Genomic DNA, 21797 nt, shown 5'->3' on the forward strand with positions numbered 1-21797 from the left:
ACATTTAGGAACCTTAGGAAGAGAATGACTTTTCATGTCGTCAAGGAGACTGAACTTTCATGGAAGACAAGTAGTTGCAGAACAAAACGGAAGATTGCTGGGGATTCACCGTTCCTTCCTTTTTTTAACAAAAACTTCTTATTGTGTAAATTTTTAAACAAACACAGAAATACAGAGAATAGTATAATGACCCCCTATGTACTCATCACCTAGCTTCAACATTTATAAACATTGCCGATATTGTTTTATCAATCTCCCCTCAGGAGTATTTCCTCTCTACCTTGCTGAAGTATTTAAATCCTAGATTTTATATCACTTCGTGCATAAATACTTCATGGTATATTTTTAATAAATAGAGACTTTAGAAAAAAAAGGATGCAATATTATCATACCTAAATAAATATTTCCAAATTACGACTTAATGACAAGCCTATATTCAGACTTCCCTTGTTGTCTTTAAAATGGCTTTCAATATTTGGTTTTTGGAACAGGAATCAGATGAGGTCCAAATATTACATTTGACTGATATTTCTCATGAATCTTTTCATCTCTAATAGATTATCTCGTTTTATTCTCTCTTTTATACACGCTTTACTTACTGAAGAATCTGTGGCGATGGACCTGTAAGACATTCAGCTTTCTTTGGAACACCTTGAGTTACTGTTTGAGGCTTACTTCTTATGAGTACAATAGGCATAAAATTGTTAGGTAATTCTGGAATGACCTATCTTGTATTCCTTCTGTTTTAGGATTCTCAGTCCTCCATAGCTCGTTCTAGGGAGCTGAGTGCCAGGCTGTGCAAGGGCAGCAAGGATTTTCTTTACTAACGGCATATTGAGAACACAGCACGTGTGAGGCCGTGCCAGGCCATCTGGGAAATATAGGCAAAGTAGAAGTGCCTTTGCTTGGCTCCAAGGAGCTTATCATGAATTTGGAAGAAAGAAGATTGCCTGAAACTAACAGATTAACACAGGCAACTCAGTGTTGGGAAGTCAAGTAAAGCTACACTTGGCTCAAACCCCAGCCTTGACTCTTAACAGCTGGGTGTTGGTGAACAAGTCATTTTATATTTCTGAACCTAACTCTTCTTCTTTAAAATAGCAAGGAAAAACTCTGCCTACTTCAGGATTATATGAAAAGCAGGCAGCATGGGCCCTGGAGTTAGACTTTAAGCCCTGCTTCCTTCTGATATTAAGTACCTGCCGTCATGGGCTACTTTACTCCATGCCAGTCCTGTGCTCAGTACTTCATACACATTACCTCAGTTTAGGCCTCTCAGCAACCCTGTTTTACAGATCACAAAACTGAGGCTTAGAGAAGCAGTTTGTGTACATTTACCTACTTAGTGAATTAGGATTTAAACGCAGACAAAGTCGAAGCTCAAATGTTAAACTGCCAAGATATATTATTTCTCTCAAATACATATGTCAAGGTTCAATATTCTTGTTTATAAGGAGGGAGCTATCATATCGACTTTATGGAATTATTATGGAAATTAAATAAGACAAAAGGTACTCAACAGATAACAAATGCACAAAAGTATTTGTTTTCATGGTTGTTATTATATCAATGGTTGAACAAGTCTTTAAAACATGAAATTGTACAGAACCATCTATAAACACAATAGGAATATGGCAAATGGAGACATTAACTTGCATTGAGGCCCTTATGGTGAGAGAGGGGGCAGGGAGGATCCAGTGGGTCTTTGGTTATCACAGGAGATAAAAGCACATTCTAGGGTGGGGGAGCAGCCCAAGCAGGGAGACTACATGAATGGGGTGTTAAAAATACCCTCTTTAAACTTCCTATTTGTCCAGTTAATGCCAGTGAGGTTTTAATGGTCAGGGAGAACACACAGGTACACCCCTGACTCCGTTAAGAAGACTGAGTGGGAAATTACAAAAAGAGGCTGTGATGAAGAGCCTGGTGCTCTAGTGGGTCTCTGCACAACCTCTGTTTGGTCCTGTGGCCTCAGCAAGTTACTAAACTTCTTTGCATCTCGCTGTTTCTTTCTAGGTAAAATGGAGATCGTAAATGACTTAATGATATAGGCTATCTAGGGATGTTTGGGGAATTAGATGAAATAATATAGGGAAAGATAGTGCCGGAAAGACCCAGGGCAGAAACGAAGAGAAGGTCAAGAACTTAAGTCTTTCCATTCCCACATCTGTGTTACCTTCCCTGCTTCTGTTGGGGTTGCAGTCTTCCCTACCCCTTCACCCTCCCTATCTCAGGGGTACCACAGAGTTAGGCTGCTAAAGTGACAAAGTGAAAATGTTCTCAAGGGCTCCCTGCTTTCTGCAGAAACAGGATCCTGGGTAATACATGTGAGAATCAAGAGGAGAGAGGTTGGATGTGCTCATCTAGGCTGGCTACTTGCTTTTGCTCCCCAAATTTTCTTAAGAAGTTTATTCCCAATTTCTTGAAAAATTTAGAGGAGGGATATTTGGTGTGAAGCAATGACATCATTGGTCTTTGGGATGTTGACTGCATCTCTTTTGGGGAAAGAGAAAGCAGGGAAGGTGACGCAGAGGTGGGAATGGAAGAACTTCCGTTCTTGACTTCTCTTGATTCTTCCATGGGTCTTCCTGCAGGTAAGAGAGATTTTCAAGTCACTAACACTTTGTTGTGAGTTAATTGTGTCTGCTCTTCCTCATACTATGTGCAGACCACTGTGGAAGATGGATGCAAACAGGAATGACCTGTTGTAAGACTGGTGAGCAATACCAGCTTGGGAGGGTATACAAGTTTCTGCAGGGGCCACAGGGGAGGGTTCCCTGTCTGGAATTGGAGGCTCAGAAGGGGCTTCCTCCAGGAAGTGTTTAGAGATGGAGTGTGACTTAGCTGTAGTTACCACAAAGAGGGAACAGCATTTGCAGAAGCCTAGAAGTGAGAGAGAGGAGTGAGTCCATGATGGGTTGGGGACCCCTGCGGGGAGCTCTTTCTGCAGATTCACAGGCCCCTCAGAGCTCTCCACAGAGGAAATATGGTCATTGTTTGTCAGAAGCCCTGCTGAGGTGGCATGAGGCTTATGAGGAAATGGGGCATGAGACAGCGAGGTGATAGAAGAGTACTTCCTAGCAGTCTCTCACCTGCGCACCTCACCCATGTGTGCACAGCACACGGCTCACCCCTTGGGGCTTCAGTGTTTTCATGAATGAAATGAGGACTAATGAAGCCCTTTCAGTTCCTCAGTTCTTTGGCTCTCTGAAAATATTTTTAAAGCTGAGGAAAAAAAAATCAAGTAATACTGAAAACAGATTTCAGTCCTTATTAGGTTGCAAAATGGAAACAGAGACAGAACCTGGTATTGAGAAAGAATTCAAAGAAGCATTTAAGAAGAGACATCTTTGATATTGAGTAGATAAAGAATTTATGGCAATTTTAGTGTACACTGGGCTTGAGTTACCAACAAACAAGAAATCAATCAAAGGAGAAACCTGAGGAAGAGGAGAAAACCCCCCTCAGGAGCAAGTGGGCATTTGAAAACGAGTGACTCAGGTGACCTCCTGTCGGTGGGGTGGGCTACTCAGTAAAGACAGGGCCAGTGGCTGGCGCAGGAAGACATGCCAGAGTGATGGTGGCAGCAGGTGTGAGTCAGAGAGGCTGAGCTCTCTGGAGGGGCTGGCTTGCCTTTGCCTGGAGGGAGATGGGGGCAAAGGTTGTGGGCACAGAAAGATGTTGCCCCCTGCTCTGTGTGGAGGCACCAAAGGGGTCTGGCCTGGAAGGCCATTTGTACAGCTGAGTGAATGCCACGTGGGCTGGGCAGAACTGGCATCTCTTGTGCGGTGGTGGGCATGTGATAGGAGACATGTACCCAGGAGACATGTACCCAGGACATGTACCCAGAGTTGCCTGGGGACCTCCAGGGCTATGGATCAGAACCACTCAGATGAGAGGGGCTGCAGACGGGCGGCTCTCTGCTCTGCCTGCTGAGAAGTCAGATTCGGACAGGGAAACTGAGAAAGGGAGGCAAATGGGTTTTCTCTCCTTGGCATTATAACATGAGCCAGATGCATTGAATCAGGCATCAGCATTGTCACATCAGTAGTGACAATAAGCATCTGTTCTATGCCAAGCATTAGGCTCTGCCCATTATCTACATTATTCCCAGACCTCACAACAACCTGTCTAGGGGGCATTGTTTTTAATCCCCATTTTAGCCCATATTCCAGTGAGCCCGAGAAACATTGAGCCTTGAAACTAGTGCATTGCAGAGATGGGGAACCACACCCAAGTGTACCTGTTTCTCTTACACGAGAGAGACATAGTCTAAGTTGTGTTTTCCAATCCCAAACAGTTGTACCAATGCTGTACTCACAGTAATGTAAAACATAAACAACATTGAGTATTATTGTTTTTAAGTTTTCACTTTAATAAATGTAAAAATGATACCTTTGTCCCCTTTTGCATTTTGTTGATAACTAGTGAAGGTGAACAACGTGTCTGCCATCTGCCTCCTGGGTGGATTGTCTTCTTGGCTTTGCCCATTGCTAGGCAACTCATGTCATGTCACACGTGAGGACAATACGGTCCAGTGTGTTTGAGTGACCTGACCAAGGCCACACAGCTGCTTAGCAGAGGGGCCTAGGCCAGAACTTGTGCCAGCGCCTCTTCCGTGGCTATCCTGTCTGCATCCTCCACACCCCAGCCCCGGGCTGCACTCCCAGCTTCTCATCCTGGTGCCACGGCAGGTGGTATGAGAAGCCCACCCATTCCCAGGGGCTATCCAGCAGGAAGACAGAACAGGACAGGCAGTTCTTTGACGAAAGCATCCCAGTGTGAAATCCTTCTACAAAAAGCCCTGGAATCTCTTCTGATGAATAATAGGTAACCACTCAGGCATAGTTTAAAATAGTTTGGTTTGTTTTGAAATTTTTTAAAAACACAAAGAAGAAAAACAGTGGAGGAGGCAGATGGCATGTTTTAAAAGAGTTATTGCTGGAGATTTTAAAAGCCAATATAAAAACTAGCTAATAAACTGTCCATCACAATCTAAAGATAGATATACCTAAAATTTCACTGGAGCGCTTGAGGATGAGAACAGCTGTTACTGTGAATCTACTGTTTATTAAGCACTGACTGTCAGGCATCATGCTGAGTTTCTGAGTATTCTCACTTATTCTTCACAACCACCTGATGAGACAGATACTGTTATTGTCATTATCACCATTTTACAGACAGGCAAACTGAGGCTTATTTTTACAAGTGGCAAAGCTAGGGCTTGAACCTTGGGCCTGACTCCAGTGTTTGTGCTATTAATTACTGATGCTACCGACACCCTGAGGACGCATCTAAGCCAGGGGAGTGGCAGCAGCCCTCTGACCTGCAAGAAAGCAATCCTTGTAAAAACAAATTATCCCAGCCACTTTGAATAATAGTTATTGATCCAGAAGAAAGCACCCAAAAGACCACTTTTCAAGATCCTTCCCTTCTTTTAGATGAACATCAGTGCCATGTTTCAGTTTCAGTAATTGAGGCTCAAGAAATTGGCTGTACAAACCACCGTGGCACTTGTGTACCTATGTAACAAAACAGCATGCTCTGCACATGTACTCCAGAACTTAAAGTATAATAAAAAAAAAAAAAAGAAAGAAAGAAATTTGCCGTAGGCAACTCTAAGTGTTGAGCTGAAATGACCCAAACTCAAGCATCTTGCCTCCTCCCAGGAGGGCTTCTATCCTTACCCGCACTGTGTGTTGTGCATGCACATGCACACACAATGCAACTCACACACCAAAACAGCTAAGAATAAAATGGGTTTGAATAACTCAAGCAAACAGTTGGTTGAAATTACAGACTCCAAGGCGAGTAGGCAGCAGGCCAGGACATTCTCATTTCATGTCTACCAACAAACTATCTCCTTTTTAAAGAGAAATGTCATTCTGATTTCAGCCATCCTTGCAGGAGGTTTTTCAGTGTAAATTCCTCTTGGCCTTCCTAAGTAAAAATGAAGAACAGCTGATCCTTGTCTTGTCCAATGTATGGTTTTCCCTGGAACTTTTATGAGCTGAGTGGGATGAGCAAGAGAGGAAGTGTTCTTTAAGAGAGTCAATGTGCGGCCACTCTCAGCTGCCTGGTGTTGCCTCTAGCAACTAAGATTTATTTTACAAACACATATATGGTCCTTATTGTACAGCAGGCACTGCTCAAAGCAGTGTACAAATAGTAACATCCTTTTCACAACTCTATGAAGGGGAAAGTGAGGCAGAAAAGAGCTAATTAACTGGCCCAAAGTCACATCGCTAGAGTGGCAGGTGGGATCACAGCTCAGGTAGCTTGCCTTCGGTGTGCATTACTCGTGGTTAGTAGTGTTGCCAATTTCTTCTCACATAGAGTTGATTATCTTCATGCTGTTTTTCTCACACAGAGGTTAAGCCTGAAGTTCACATATTCCATGACCCTGGGGAGAAAAAGAAACCTAACTACAATAAGCAATGGGAAATGAGTCAGAGCCTGTTGATTTTGATGATTGATTTTGTGAGAGCGATTTGTCAAATGAATGAACAAACGAATGATGGCCTTTTGCGGCTTCTGTTTGCCACTTTGATATTCCGTGATTTATTTCTTTTGATCTTCTAAGCCATCTAATTTAAATACCCACAAATTCAGATATTACGATTTTTCTTTTTTTTGAGATGGAGTCTTGCTCAGTTGCCCAGGCTGGAGTGCAGTGGCGCAATCTCGGCTCACTGCAAGTTCCACCTCCCAGGTTCATGCCATTCTCCTGCCTCAGCCTCGTGAGTAGCTGGGACTACAGGTGCCCACCACCATGCCCGGCTAATTATTTTGTATTTTTAGTAGAGATGGGGTTTCACCATGTTAGCCAGGATGGTCTCAATCTCCTGACCTCGTGATCCACCCACCTCAGCCTCCCAAAGTGCTGGGATTACAGGCGTGAGCCACCGCACCCGGCCCAGATATTACAATTTACATTTGGCCTTCAGTCCCCTGTCTGTATCTGGCACAGTGGACTCAACTACAATTCACCTCTTGTGCATTTGACTTCTCACTCTAAAAATAAGGGCCAGATGAATGTTCATATTCCTTATAGAACAGATGATGGTTTTACTAGACGAGTGTGGTTTATACTTTAGAACAGCAGCTGCACATATGGAATGAAATTATTTGAGTAACCTATTTTCAAACCTTGACACACACATTTGGCTTAAAATTCAACATGCGCTTTCTCAAAAAGGAAGCAAATGTAAACAGTCTTCTCATACATTATCCTGCACATCTGAATCCTATGTTTTATTTATTGGTTTCTCTTTTAAGTCTGGAATATAATCAGTTGGAAACAAGAAAGAAAGCCCCGTTCATTCACCTCTTTGTGATGCCATGAAAATGATAGGATGTTTGAGCTGATGAGGGCCCTGGAAATAATCAGAGGAGACCCTCTTATTTTATAGAAGGATTCTCAGGCTCAGAGAAGTGCAGTTTGCCTGGGTCCCTCCAGTCAAAGGTGGTGAACATGGGCTTAGAACCAGGTTGCCTGACTCTAGGCCAACTGAGTTGGACAGTGTTGAGGTAAACTCTGAAAAGCTAGTGTTCAGGGGTTCTCCTGCCCACCACAGCTCCCCACCTGACCCCTCCAACCTCGGTCAACACCCAGATACCAGGGATCACCTGTCTGTTATCTCAGACCAGAGATATCTCTTCAAGCTTCAGGCCTGTACTCCCTTTGTGTATTAGGCACTTATCACCACTCATCCAAACAATACATTGACTGATAGCGCCTCCCCATCTTCCTGATCATCTCCCCCATACACACACACACACAAAACACTTTTAAGGCACAGACCCATTGTTCTCAAAAAGCAGTCTTGATTACCTTGTCCTTTTCTAAAATGTTGCCATTGTCCACTTCACTCACTCCCACTCTTGTATCCCAGTTTCGATGTTGGCACACGGAAAGCACTCAATAAATATGTCTTGAATGAATGAAAGTCTCCTTATTTCCTGCTAAAGAAATTAATCTGCATTTCTTAGTTTGGTGGTCAAGGCCCTTTATCATCTGGCACTAATCTTTTCCCATTTTGCTCCCTTCCTCCCTTCTGTTCTCTGCTAATTAAACAACCGAATAGCTGTTTTTTAAGGTAAAAATGTATTGTGTACCAATAAACACTCAACTTATTGAGTGTTTATGCCAAGCCTTTTTAAACCTTTTTATGAGTGTCAACTCATTTAATTCACACAACAAACCTATAAGGTTGGTACTATCATTATTACCATTTTACAAATAAGGCAATTGAGCCACAGGTTAAGTTACCTCTCTGTGATCACACTTTTAAGACGAGGCAGAGCTGGGATTCAAACTCAGGAAATGTGGCTTCACATCCCACGCATGTAGCCACTATGCCATGGCTAGCTTTCCTGTTGGTTTATTTTTAGTTAAAAACTTCAACGGTCTGGAAGTACATAAAAAGTAACGATTTTTCACCCACTTCAAAAAGAATTTAGATAATCAATGTGTATTCTTCCAGATGGTTTTCTTATGTTAACTAGTATATTTACATAATTTTAAAACCAAAATTATACATACTACAACATGCCTTTTAAATTTACTATATTTTTGAGATCTTTCCATAAATATTGCTACACATATCTCTTACATATATCACTGCCTCATTATTTTTCATTGTTCTGTACGGATACACCCCACAATTTATTTTTTCAGTCCCTGTTGATGAACACTTCAGCTATTCCCAAGATTTTTCCCTTAGGAACAATGCTGGAGTGAGCATCTTTATATATCTATGTGTGTAATGCTAAATATTTCTGTAATTCAGATTCCTAGAAATGTGATTACTGAGTCTGGGGGTATACACACTTAAAAGTGTGATAGATACTGATAAATGGCCCCCTCAAAATGCTGTCCTCCCACAAATAATGTCTTGCAGTTTGCCAATTTATCCTCCCACAAATAGTGTCTTGCAGTTTGCCAATTTATCCTCCCACAAATAGTGTCTTGCAGTTTGCCATGATTCCCTTTTCCTCAGCACACACATTCAGGAATTGAATGCTTCTGTCTTAACTGTTCCAGTCCTTTCCTCTCTGGGAGCTCATATTCTCTGCTTGTCTTGCCTTTATGCCTCTCTTTTTGCACAATGAATGTATTTTTTCTTCCCATGCTGCTCCATAATATCAAATCCTCCTTATTCACTCAGTGGTGCTCATGTTGTCTCTGTCTCTGTCTGTCTCTCTCTCTCCCACACACCCCTTTCTCCTTCCCTCTCCCCTCTACCTCCTTGGTTATATAAAACCATAGTGGTTTCTTCGATACAATATTCACATCAAGGCGTCTCAGAGGCTACCTAGAGAAGAGTGAGTTCTGATTGTTCCTGGCAGTGGTGACGCTTTATGTGGTGCCAATTGGGTTGATATTTGTAGCGTCAGTATTCGGCTGTGTTGTTAAAGATGACCCCATTTTGTACCCATTATTTAGGGCACAGCAGCGAGTGTGATTAAGAAAGGAACAAAGAGTTTTAAAGGAAAGCAAAACTGGAGAAGAGCCTTTTAAATGATGGAAGAGATAGAAAAAGGAAGATAAAGACAAGATGTTGCTGAACTCCTCCTTCATGCCACCTCCCTAGCTTGGTGCTTTACATACATTATTGCATTTAATCCCCCAGTGAGAACAGACTAAACAGATTAGAAATGGTCTGTCTAGAAGACAGGAGGAGGATGTGAACAAAGTTTCTGAAGTCATAAATAGTTCTAGTGTAAAACTACAAAGATACCCCTTGAAGTTACAGCAGAGTGAGTTTAGGACAAGAGAAAGGTAGTAAGTAGTACTTCCAAATGGGGCTAGTAAACAGTGGACTCTGTAGCCGAAAGTGTGAACAGATGGACAATTTAAATAGCTTTTTAAAAAAGGTTTTAGACAACTGCATGGTAATACATTGCTACTGGATTTCCAATTAGAGTTAGGATGCTTGGAGTCTTTAGCCATTCATATTGAGGTCAAGGAGTCTAACGGTATGTACAGCCCTGTAGTCCATGAAGGCATCTGGGGGAGCAGAAGAGATGACATTCGGGGCTTCCATCATCCCTCTTTAAACCAGAATCTCTCTACTTCTTATCTGTTGAAAGTTCTGGGCTGCTACATGAGATTTCCTTTGTGAGGGACAAAAAAAAAATTGTTATTTTTTTTTAAAGTCTACAAACCATTGCATTAGTTGTTTGACTCCACTATTGGAGACAAGCGCTGGGCTGGATGGACTGTGGATCTAACCGACGGGAGGAAATTTCACTCATGGACCAAGGCTCCACCATTGCTTCTTTCAATTCCATAGTACAAGCGAGAGTCTGACAGCCTTGTAGCTCAGCCCTGACCTCAGTGGGGTGAGGACTCAGTGAGGTGAGAGAAGGCAAGGGCAGCAGCAAGAACTGCTCCTGTTTGTGAAAGAACATCCCAGTCCATTGGTAAGGCCTCCTGGCCCCATTCCACCCTATCACAAGCAAGGTGAGCGCTCCCCTGCAGCCAGTGCCTCCAAGTGCCTTGCCTACTGTGTGCCTTTGAAGGAAGAGTCAGGGAGGCCAGGAGCCTCAGCCTCAGCCCTGGCTCACAGGTTCTGTGCTATCACCGAGCTACTTACTTCACCCCTACTCTTGCCTGTTCTTTCCTTTGGGCTATGAGTCAGAAGGCAGTGGTTGAAGTCTCGGCTTACCTAACATTTTGCAGCCGTAAGATTCTCTAGCACTCTCAACCTCTTTCTAACCCATGGTCTCATCTGTGTTTCTGTAACAACTCCTACTAATCAGGCTGTTAGGAGGACTGACTGAGATAATGCAAGCTAAACACTTTTCAGGGTGCCTGCTGTGTGGTAAAGCCTCAGTAAATGGTAGTATTGGTGGGGGTAGTTGGGTCATTTTTATACCCCCTCCACCCTCTGCTTCCCCTGCTGATATCCTGGTTCTTAACCCTGTGACTTGGAGGGACTTGGGCTTCTGCCATGATACCTGCTTCTGAGCCAGTAATCCCTGACCCTGACATCTTCCTGCTGCCTTCCAGTCCTACAGGTCACCCCATCAATACTGATTTTCTGTCCTTGATTGTACCTGCAGTGACATCACAAAGCACAATACATTACACACAGTGATACCCAGTAATAGCCCTCTTTGTATGTTACTGCATTTAGAAAAGTACTTTGTCTCTTAAGAGCACTTCACGTATGTCATTTCATATTTGATAGTCTTCCTTTTCTGCAGTCGAAATGTAGAACTATCAATGATTTGTCCGAAGGTGCAGGCTTGCTAGTGGCCTAAGGTGCGGGCTTGCTAGTGGTATAAACAAGCAGAAACCCAGGTCCTCTGAATCCCAACTTCTTGTTACCATTTCCTGCCATCCTTTGAGTTTATATATTTAGATATATTGAGCTTTGCTTTGATTTATATAAACTTGTAGGTTTCCCTGTGAATCTGGGAGCAGGATGAAGGTAAGAGTTTAACTTCTGCTTTGCAGTTATAGTGTAGTCAGCTGCTAAAACGTAAGAATACTATCTAGGTGTTAATGAAAAAAATATTATGTGTTAATGAAAAAAATATTATTTTTGACCATTTTTGTTTCAAAATGTTCTGGACTTATCTCAATAAACAGCTGTTAAGATGTTTATCAAATTTATTGCATTCCCCAAAATCTAAATACCTGAGATAAAGAGAAAATGGGACCCACTTGAGGTTGGGAGTTTGAGACCAGCCTGGCCAACATGGTAAAACCCCATCTTTACTAAAAATACAAAAATTAACCAGGCATGGTGGCACACACCTATTGTCCCAGCTACTTGGGAGGCTGAGGCAGGAGAATTGCTTGAACCTGGGAGGCAGAGGTTGCAGTGAGCCAAGATTGTGCCACTGTACTCCAGCCTGGGTGACAGAGCAAGACTCTGTCTCAAAGGAGAAAATATGGCCAAAAAATTAAGTTAAATAAAGCTAAACTGCCTTAATAAACAGAAAATGGCATAGGCTTATAAGAAAGGTATTCTCCATAAAATATTTTGCCTCTGCAACCAGCAAATTAAAGACGTAGCAGTTTTGTCTCTCTGTGCCAAAAATCACAAGAACTTTTATTCTTGTTCTCATGATCCACTGCAATGTTCTCTATTCAGAAAGCTCTGGGATGGTTTTTTTTTTTTTTCTGGCTCTTTTGATGTTTCTCAGACAAAGACTCTTGAGGTTGTAGATTTGATGTATGTTTTTACCAGTGCGGAGATGGGGTTCAGGGGGACATTCCACATGGGCTTTGATGTTAGAATCCTTTGGCAAATCGTGTTTGCCTTTCAAAATGATATCAGGAGGATAGACCTTTTCCTTTTTCTTTTCTTTTTTTTTTTTTGAGGTGGAGTCTCAGTCTGTTGCCCAGGCTGGAGTGCAGTGGTGCAATCTCGGCTCACTGCAAGCTCTGCTTCCTGAGTTCACGGCGTTCTCCTGCCTCAGCCTCCTGAGTAGCTGGGACTACAGGCACGCGGCCGAATTTCTTGTATTTTTAGTAGAGACGGGATTTCACCAAGTTGGCCAGGATGGTCTCAATCTCCTGACCTTGTGATCCACCTGCCTCGGCCTCCCAAAATGCTGGGATTACAGGCGTGAGCCACCGCGCCTGGCCAAGGATAGACCTTTTCTAAGGGTTGTCAAGGCAATAACCTCATGTGCAGAAAAAGTTTTATGCACAAATATGTGTATCATAACAGCTTTACAATAGTGAAAACCTGGAAACAAATTAACAGTAATAACAGAATGGTTACTTACACTGTTCTTAAATCATGAGGAGGAATCTCACATAGAATTGAAAGTGAGGTCTAAATAACTTTGCAGTAATATGGAGAAAAGCTTGGTTAATACATTACGTAGAAAAAGCAGATTATAAATTGTGTGTAATATGACATCACAACTATGGAAAACTACACAGTGGTAGTGGTATCACAGGTGATCTTTTGCTTTTCTTTATTTTCCAGTTTTTCTGTAATGAGCATGAATTTTGAAAATTGGAATGGGAAAAGGGTGTTTTACTGAAAACAGAAGCATCATCCTTCTCTGTTGGTAATTTTCAGCTTGATTTGGTTTGTAGTGCTGCAGAAAGTGCTTTTGATTTCTCTGGAACAGTGTTTCTCAACCTCAGCTAGTTGTGGGAGCAGCCCTGTGCACTGGACAATGTTTAGCAGCATCATTGGCCTCAACGCACAAGATGCCTGTAGCATGCATGCCCTTAGTTATGACAGCCAAAAATATCTCTACACATTGCCAAATGTCCCCGGTGTGGGTGGTCGTGATAAAATAACGTCTGGTTGAGAAGTGCTGTAGAATCATGTACTGATACATCCCAAATACCCACTCTCTGGGAGACCCAGCAAGAGGTGGTAGTGGGTATTCAGTTGTACACAGTAATGGAGTATGTAGAAATCTAGAAATTCATTCACTCATTCATGAGACATTTGTTTTCCAGAAAGGTGTTTGGCATGAGAAAATTGTGGCAATAGGAAGCAGGGTTCCTTCCAGCTGCAGGGTGGGATTCAGTGGGAGGAATTCAGCCCCTTGCGGGCAGAGGTAGCGTGAAGAAAGGGCCTGGCAAGAAACAAGGCTCATTAGCACTGAGACACCAGCAGTTTTGGTCACAAAAGGAGGTGGAAGCCAAATTCCCAGCCTGAGATGGGAATGAAAGCAGAAATGCAGTTGACTAGACATTGTGGAGCCTGCACCAGAGAACTAAAGCTCCTTAAATTCCTCCTGACAGGGAACAGGATTGTCCTCAGAGCCTAGGGCAGCCCTCAGCTTGCTAGTGGAAGGAATGGGGTCTTGGATAAAGAGTTGGAAGGGTGAGTGGCTAGAGAGCCCCTGCAAAGCACTGCCCACTCAGTAGTGATACTGTGAAGGGCCGTGGGTCTAGACTGAGACATTTATACTTGGTTCTGGAAGACAGGAAAGAAACCAAACCAGTTTTCCTATAGGAAAGATCTCTAGAAGTAGATCAAAGAATGTACACTTTTTGAATTTTGATGGATAGTACTCAGTTGCCTTTCTAAATGCCAGTATAATGATCAATGGATTGGGTATAATTTTGGCATTTTATAGTGCTTGAATAATAAGTTTATTATTTTAAATGTTTGCAGTGCTGCGGAAGGTTTATAAAGGTTTATGGCTGTTGCAGTTTTGCTTTCATGACCTGTTGTTGATCGTATCTTTGATTTATGTGAGGCCTAGACAGGAACAGAATCCCTAATCATGAAATTTTTCCTATGGGAAAATATATCTTGCTTTATGACAATCTACTTTATGACGTGCTTTCCAGAAATAATGTGTGGCAAAATGTAGAGGTCATCTATAAAGTTTGTGTTTGTTTTATCTGTTGTGAATTTCCATGATTTTTGTCCCCCTTTGATGGCTAATTTATTTTCCATCCTCTATTAGAGATATATATTTAATAAAATTTAAAATGTTCTTTTTTTAAAATGCATGAAGCACAAGGAAGGTGAATGGGTGATTAATAAGATAGTGATTCAGATTGAATATTAAATGTATCTGATTTCATGAAATAAATGCATTCAGTTAGGTTGAATGATATGAAATTTTCATTTTTCTAGGTCAAAAACAGTCAAGTATCAGCAATTTTATATGGCTCAGTGTAATAGTAATGTTGGCTATAAAGAAAATTTTTGTGAAATGAATATTCTGTTTTTTATTGCTTTCTTAAAAATTCTGAGGTTCATTTCCCTGAAGACAGAGTTGAAAACTTTGGCTGTGTATCATTCTGGGCATGGCTGGAATTCAACAAATTATTCTTGCTTTGAACGATTGTTTCCATTGGAACAAGAGTTCCCAACGAACCCTGGCTGCTCATAGAATCACTGGGGAAACTTTAAAAGATATAATCCATGGCTCCAAACAGATAAGTCAGTACATTGGATATGGTATGCAGTGGGGCAGGGCTCAGGCCTCAGTATTTTTTTGTTCCCCAGGTGACTCTAAGGTGCAGCCAGTTTGAGAACCACTGCACTAGCATTTCATTTTAAGGAGTCTCAATGGAGCTTTTGTATACCTTAGAAAAACACAATGCCTTTGTTCCTCACCTACTTCTCTATCTTGCTTTGGACCAATAAGGTCCTAAGGATGAAACGTGAAAAAAAATATATTTAACTTGATCAACCCCGTGCTTTGGTTTTCATTCAACAGAACATTTATTGGCTAGCTACTATGTGCCTAGTCCTAGGGCTGGGGATTTTGATGAAACAGATGAATGCTGAGTTAAAGAAGAATTTTGCCTCTTAAAAAAGCCAGAAGTTTATATGAAATGTCCCAAACAGGCAAATCTATAGCGATAGAAGGTAGATTCATGGTGGTTGCCTAGGGCTAGTGAGGATGGGAAAATAAGGAGTGACTTTAAACGGGTATGAGACTTACCTTGGAGGTGAAAAAAGGGCCTAAAATTGATTGTGGTGTAACTATATTAAAACTATTGACTTGTATACTTTAAATGAGTGAATTGTATGGAATGTGAATTATATCTCAATAAAGCTGCTGTTTAAAAGAAAAAAAAAGCCGAGGGTTCCTTTCGGCATGAGGACTTCACACTGAATAAGTAAATTAGGAACAGCAGAGAGGACACTCAGTACTGTACACCCATTCCTTTCAAAACTAATAGACAATAAAATGGGGACAATAACTGAGGGCAAAATAAAGTAAATCCTGGTTGGAGATGTTTAATTATCACCTGTATTCCAAATAGCACCTGAGTGTTCAGAGGGTGGATGGGCTGGGAGCCGTCGGTGAGAGAAAGACAAGAACTTTCATAGAACTTACTGTGTGCCAGGCACTATGCTAAGTGCTTTGCATGTATTCATTCATTCAGTTATCACACAGCAATCCCCGTTTTACTATTTTGAAATGGAAGCACAGAGAAGTAACTGCCCTAAGGTCATATAGTAGTTAAGCAGTGACATTAAGACTGCCTTAAAGAGTGGAAGTATTCTAACAGCAATGTGACAATGTGGGAATGGGAGTGGCAGTGGGCAGGCAAGCTTGGGCTTGTTGAGGGGATGGATAGTTGTCACAATGTGTTCAACTAGGGTAATAATGGAGGAGGGGGTAGAAGGGTGGACAGTGAGGGGTTACTGAGGAACTCTCTTGACCATGCTAAGGAAACAAAATGCAGCAGATGGGCATCATTGAAGATAATTGAATCAAAGCAAGGCTTAAGAAGCCCAAGTTCAGTTTTCTAAATGCACAGATATATGCATGTCTGAATGAGTGTCTCTCTGGGTCTGTTCCCTGGGTCTCACTATGACCTGGGCTCTGGGAAGAAGTTAGTAAAAGAGAAGTCACAGGGACCTAGGGAAATTGAAAAGCCTCCATAGGACCTGCCTTAGAACCTTATATTCTTTGAATGGTTGCGAAGTCGCAGCCCAAGGCGACTAGCCCAAAATGCTCACAACATTTGGCATCAAACCTGGACTAGAAGGTAGACCTCTAGAGGGGAAGGAAAAGTCTATTGTGCCCTCACCTCCTCACTTCCCACAAAGTGGAGCAAATTGGGCTCCCCAGCTTTTCTTTTCCTTCTCAGTGAGAGAGATGAGCACAGACAATAACTGTGCAGGGGCAGAGGAGGAGGGAGGGACATTGGAGACTGTGTCCACCCAGGCTGTCAGGCTGACAGTCTGATCTCTAAGCCAAATGCTGCACTTCAGAGCCAGCAACTTTTTGTCCCCACGAATACATTCCCCTTGACCTTTCCACGTTCGCTTTGTCCTCTCAGGGCTCAGCTCATTCATGAAGATTTTTCCAAGATCTGTCCGTGTTCTAACTTCCTTTTATGCTTGGATTTTTATACCAAGCCTCATAGCACCTCCCATGTAGGTAGCGTTTCCTACTATTATAATCTCCACATTACCCCCAAATAATCAGGAGTTCACAGTATAGCTGTTCTTTTCTTATTGTGTTGTGCCCTAGACCTCACATTGGTTAATCCTCTTATGCCCTATGTTTTTTTGTTGTTGTTGTTCTTGCGTGATTCTAGGTGCCCGTAGCCATTCATGTCCCAATGAAGTCAGCCTGTTCCCAGTGCCTCTGGCTTCCTCTTGCCTCCTGGAGTCCCAGCTGCCTGAACCTCTCTCTTCTCACTTATTATTTCCTGCCTGGTGTTAACTTTCCCTCTTACCCGCCTGCCTTCCAGCCATCCTTGGTCATGTGAGAGACACTCAATGAAACAGGAATGAGTCACAGAATAATCAGCAAGAACTTTACAGGGCCATGATGCAGGGCGATAACTGTTCTGATGACAGACACTGGGGAGAACAGCGGGCATCTCCGGGACATACTCATCTTTGGGACTTGCTCATCTCCGACATGCTGCCCTTGATCCTTCCTCCTGCTCCTTCCTCTCTCCATCCTTTGCTTCAAAATTCTATCTTTCTGTCTTTCTGTGATTCTGTCCTCATCGCCTTCCTCTCCTGCCACAAATACCCCTGAGTTCCTTAACTACTCACAATTTAGATCTCATTTATCCTTTTATTTGCTCTATCTATAGAACTTGGCTTTTCTTGTTTTCTGTGTCTTGTGTCTGAATATAATAATGATGTTTAACATTCTGTGCGTGGCCTCTGACTGATTTTGGAAATGGGGAAAGGATCCATGGCATTGGTAGGAAAAGGTTGCCAAGTCTGCCTTAAGAATTTAGGAATGGCAGGGTGTGGTGGCTCACGCCTGTAATCCCAGCACTTTGGGAGGCTGAGGCACGTGGATCACCTGAGGTTAGGAGTTCAAGACCAGCCTGGCCAACATGGTGAAACCCCATATCTACTAAAAATACAAAAATTAGCTGGGAGCGGTGGCAGGTGCCTGTAGTCCCAGCTACTCAGGAGGCTGAGGCAGGAGAATTGCTTAAACCTGGGAGGCAGAGGTTGCAGTGAGCCAAGATCGCACCACTGCACTCCAGCCTGGGCGACAGAGTGAGACTCTGTCTCAAAAAAAAAAAAAAAAAAAAAATTAAGAAAATTTGCAGGGTAAAACATAAAAGAGCTGATGATGAAACCTGTTGGGTGAACTGATGAAACCCCAAATTTACCCAGCCAGTAATGGCCATGCCCTTCACCTTCCAAAAGAAGTGCATTTGCTTCTCCCTGGCCTCATGTTGAAGAATTGAAAAGGAGCAATTTGGAGAGAGGGCAATAAAAGACAAGACAAAGAGCTTCTGCTATTATTCCTGCATCTCTGACTTCCCACAGTCTGTTTTTCAGCTGTTCCCTGTCCACTCCCAGGGCCTCTGCCTCCTGTCTTATAGTGTATCATGATCTCCACTGGATAATAGATAAGCAAGGTTGAGTTGTCTGATATGTTCATCCCTGGATGTGGACTTTCTCCTCCAATCATGAGCACAACAAATAGAGCTCCCTTCCTCTCTCTTTCACTCTCATGAATGGCTAAGCAAGGTTGGGACTCTTGTGATGAGACCAGAAGATCTTGAGAAGAGTGTGAGGAACAAGCTTCCCAGTGAATAAAAGGTGACACGACTTTTGGGTCATGAGTGACAGAACCCTCCAGCTGAATCCTCATTTGCTCCTGAAAAGGTACTTATTCAAAGTAGCTACAGAACTGATTTAAACAGAGATGTGGCCCCAGCAAAAGCCCTTTTCTTCTAGCTCAGCATCACATTCACTGTCTTCTTTGGCTCCTACCAGCTCTGCTGGGAGTGAGACTCAATGACCTTTCCCTTCCCTGTAGCCTGCCCAGCCCACAGATTCTTGCCAAACACTTGTTGCGCTGATTTCATTTGTCCCCTGTCTTTGACATTACTGGCATGTCCAGTATATGCAGATGCCAAAGACCAGCTAAAATCAGTTCAAGGAATATTTCAGGAGTTCCACCTGTATACAATACAATATACAATTAATCACTAGATCATGGTGGGTACAAAAGAGAGAAAATCCTTAGAACACCCATAAGCAGTTGATCCCAGTGGGTTGGTTATGGCTGTAGTTAGTATATACATTGCTGTTGACACTGCCTTTAATTATGTGTAGTCACATCTGCATTGTGTCCTTTATGAGCTCTTAGAAAATAATGAATGCACCCAATTGTTTAGGGCTCCCACAAAGTGAAGGACAACATTATTTCAAATTATTGCAAGAAGTCCAGGGTATCTGGAGACAGGGAAAGCTCTTAAGTCTACTTTTTGTACAATAGAGCTTCATACCATTATTCTATATATAATCTTTTCACCAAAACACTGTCGCCTGATTGTTTCAACAAAAGACCTCTTTGTTTTGATAGCCAAGAAAAACCTTAAGCTCAGTAGAGACATGAGAACAAGCTTCTCAAATTACAAAATGTAAGTGCTAAAACCATATTTTTAGAATGTAAATTGGAAGATTTTTTTTTAAAAGTTTTGTTAACTTTAAAAGAAGTTACAGTTTTTTTAAACTTAAGTTTTTAACCTAAGTTTTTTTAAGTTTATTTTTTTCTTTTTTCTTTTTTAATGATTTCCATGGAGTTCTTTGACATGCAGCTCAGGGTGACCATATCTTTCTTATCTGACTATAGGGTAGGCCCAGGTAAGCTGGAAGGTGATAACTTTCCCATACTCCTGAGCCCTCTGAAAGTCAAATATATTGTGTTAGATGCTCAACGTCTCAGGACAATCCTAGCCCTGAACATAGGCTGATACAGTTTGGCTCTGTGTCCCCACCCAAATCTCATCCTGTAGCTCCCATAATTCCCATGTGTTGTGGGAGGGACCCAGTGGGAGATGACTGAATCATGGGGGCAAGTCTTTCTTCTGCTGTTCTTATGAGAGTGAATAGGTCTCATAAGATTTGATGGTTTTAAAAATGGGAGTTTCTCTGCACAAGCTGTCTCTTTGCCTGCTGCCATCCATATATGATGTGACTTGCTCCTCCTTGCCTTCCACCATGATTGTGAGGCCTCCCCAGTCATGTGGAACTGTAAGTCCAATAAACCTCTTTCTTTCGCAAATTGCCCAGTGTTGGGTATGTCTTTATTAGCACCCTGAAAACGCACTAATACATATGCTCTGCTACACACATATAGCTGAGAGTCTCTATAACAGGACAGAGGTAATCTATGTGGGGATAGATTGAAAGTCCCTGACTCATCCTGATGAACTTGAGTGTAATTTTAATGCCATGACCTGTCCATTTTTTTGTAATTCCCCAATATTTTGGAACCTCTTTGAAGGCTTACCTTTCCACTGCTATCTTACAAAAGTAGAGAGAAAGGTGACATTTCCTATAAGATGTTCCATCTCTTTTCAGATCTAAACCTCCAACTAGACAGCATAAGTCCTAAGTCCTCACCCACCCTGTGGGATGCTTCTGAAAGTTGTTACTTACCATGTGAGTACAAATGAAGTAGATGTTCTCTCTTCTATTCCAGGCTAGTAGGTAATGTGTACTTTGTCCTTTCTCATTGGTTTTTGTTAATAAAAGGAAACTACCAAGCTATAAGAAATCTTAGAAGTCATCATCTCTGTTCCATTGGTGCCTTAAGAGAAGAGGCTGTGTCTTGTTTGAGGTTACATCTTCAATACTTAGCACAATACCTCTGGAAGGCAATGGGCGTCCTCAGGCATAGGAGATACAACCCTCCAGCTTGTATGCATGTCCATACAGCTTGCATAGGTAGTTTGCTTAGGAAATGTTTGTGAACAGAAATGGTTCTGGCCTAGAATTGCATCTACTTATAAGGACTCAAAAGGTTCCTGTTTATCTCCCCAAACTCACTGCTCAATCTCTTAGCTTCACCTATATGGAAACTGTTTTGCACACACTGTTCCCTTTGCTTAGAACATTTCCCCCTCTCTTACCCTTCCTCAACCTTGCCCTAGCTGACTCTTACTGTCTTTAGGTTGTGTCTTAGATGTTACCTCCTAGAACTTTCCATGGCCTCCTAAGACCCTCCTCTGTATATCTGAAACACTGTATGCCCACACCACTGTAGAATTTTATGCTGTAATACAATTGCCCATTATCTTGCTTACCTTCCCTGATGCTCAGTAACTTTCCTAAAGACAACAAGCTGTTTTATTCATTATTTTATCTCTGGCTACTGGCAACCTATTTTGCACAAAATAGACATTCAGTAAATATTGGTTGACTGACTGAATGAATGAACAAAGTCCAAACAAGGAACATATTCTTAGGCATAGATGGCTTATCTTTCAGAAATTAAAGTGCAGCTACTTTGTGTCTGCATTGAATGCCAGTCCAAGCTTCTCAGAGGATTCCTCTGGATAGGCACCCCAGTGTGGGGCCTAGCTGTTGCTTAGGGCCTCCCAGGGCCTGCCTTTCCCTGGGTGTAGGGCCCAGGATTTTCCCCACTAGGCTGGGCTTTCCTACTATTATCTACTCTTACTCAACTCCTCCATCCTGTCTGGGAGACTCAACAATTCTTCTTTCAGGCTTCATGTCCTCCTGACCTGCCTAAACTTGGTGACAACTCTAGCCTCTGGGAATCTGGTGATCTCTATTCACCCACCACTACCTATTTCACTTGCTCTGCCTCAAATGTGTTCACTAACAGGTTGTTGAGTATGGCTCTACCCTTGGATGAAACTTGAAAGTCTGTACTGCTTGTCTTAAACAGCTTTCAGTCTTATTGGTAGGTATGAGGCTCTGCAGCTGCTCAATTAATCAGGACCAGAAGCCAACTTATGTTGGGTCCTGTCTCTGAGAGTAAGTCCACATTGGCTCAACTACTGAGTTCGTGATCCTTGGGGGATTTGGAGAAGAATGTCCCTTACTCCTCTCTGGTGGTCATTCACTTGGGTCCCCTTGGAAGAGAAACCTTTA

The 21797-nt window shown here is 42.3% G+C and overlaps 1 protein-coding gene and 1 long non-coding RNA gene across 3 annotated transcripts in view; one reads left to right on the forward strand and one right to left on the reverse strand.

Annotated features, from left to right (window-relative positions):
• Positions 1 to 21797, forward strand: part of PLCE1 (phospholipase C epsilon 1) — a 346476-nt gene that overhangs the window by 112994 nt on the left and 211685 nt on the right. The window lies entirely within an intron of this gene.
• Positions 1543 to 11042, reverse strand: LOC140712514 (uncharacterized). The gene is made up of 3 exons (XR_012094117.1): positions 10602 to 11042; positions 6284 to 6421; positions 1543 to 2588 (listed from the first exon to the last, which is right to left on the reverse strand). It is a non-coding gene; the product is annotated as an uncharacterized lncRNA (long non-coding RNA).

The sequence above is a fragment of the Chlorocebus sabaeus genome, chromosome 9 (genome assembly GCF_047675955.1).
Source record: "Chlorocebus sabaeus isolate Y175 chromosome 9, mChlSab1.0.hap1, whole genome shotgun sequence".
In the NCBI taxonomy this organism is placed as follows: domain Eukaryota; kingdom Metazoa; phylum Chordata; class Mammalia; order Primates; family Cercopithecidae; genus Chlorocebus; species Chlorocebus sabaeus.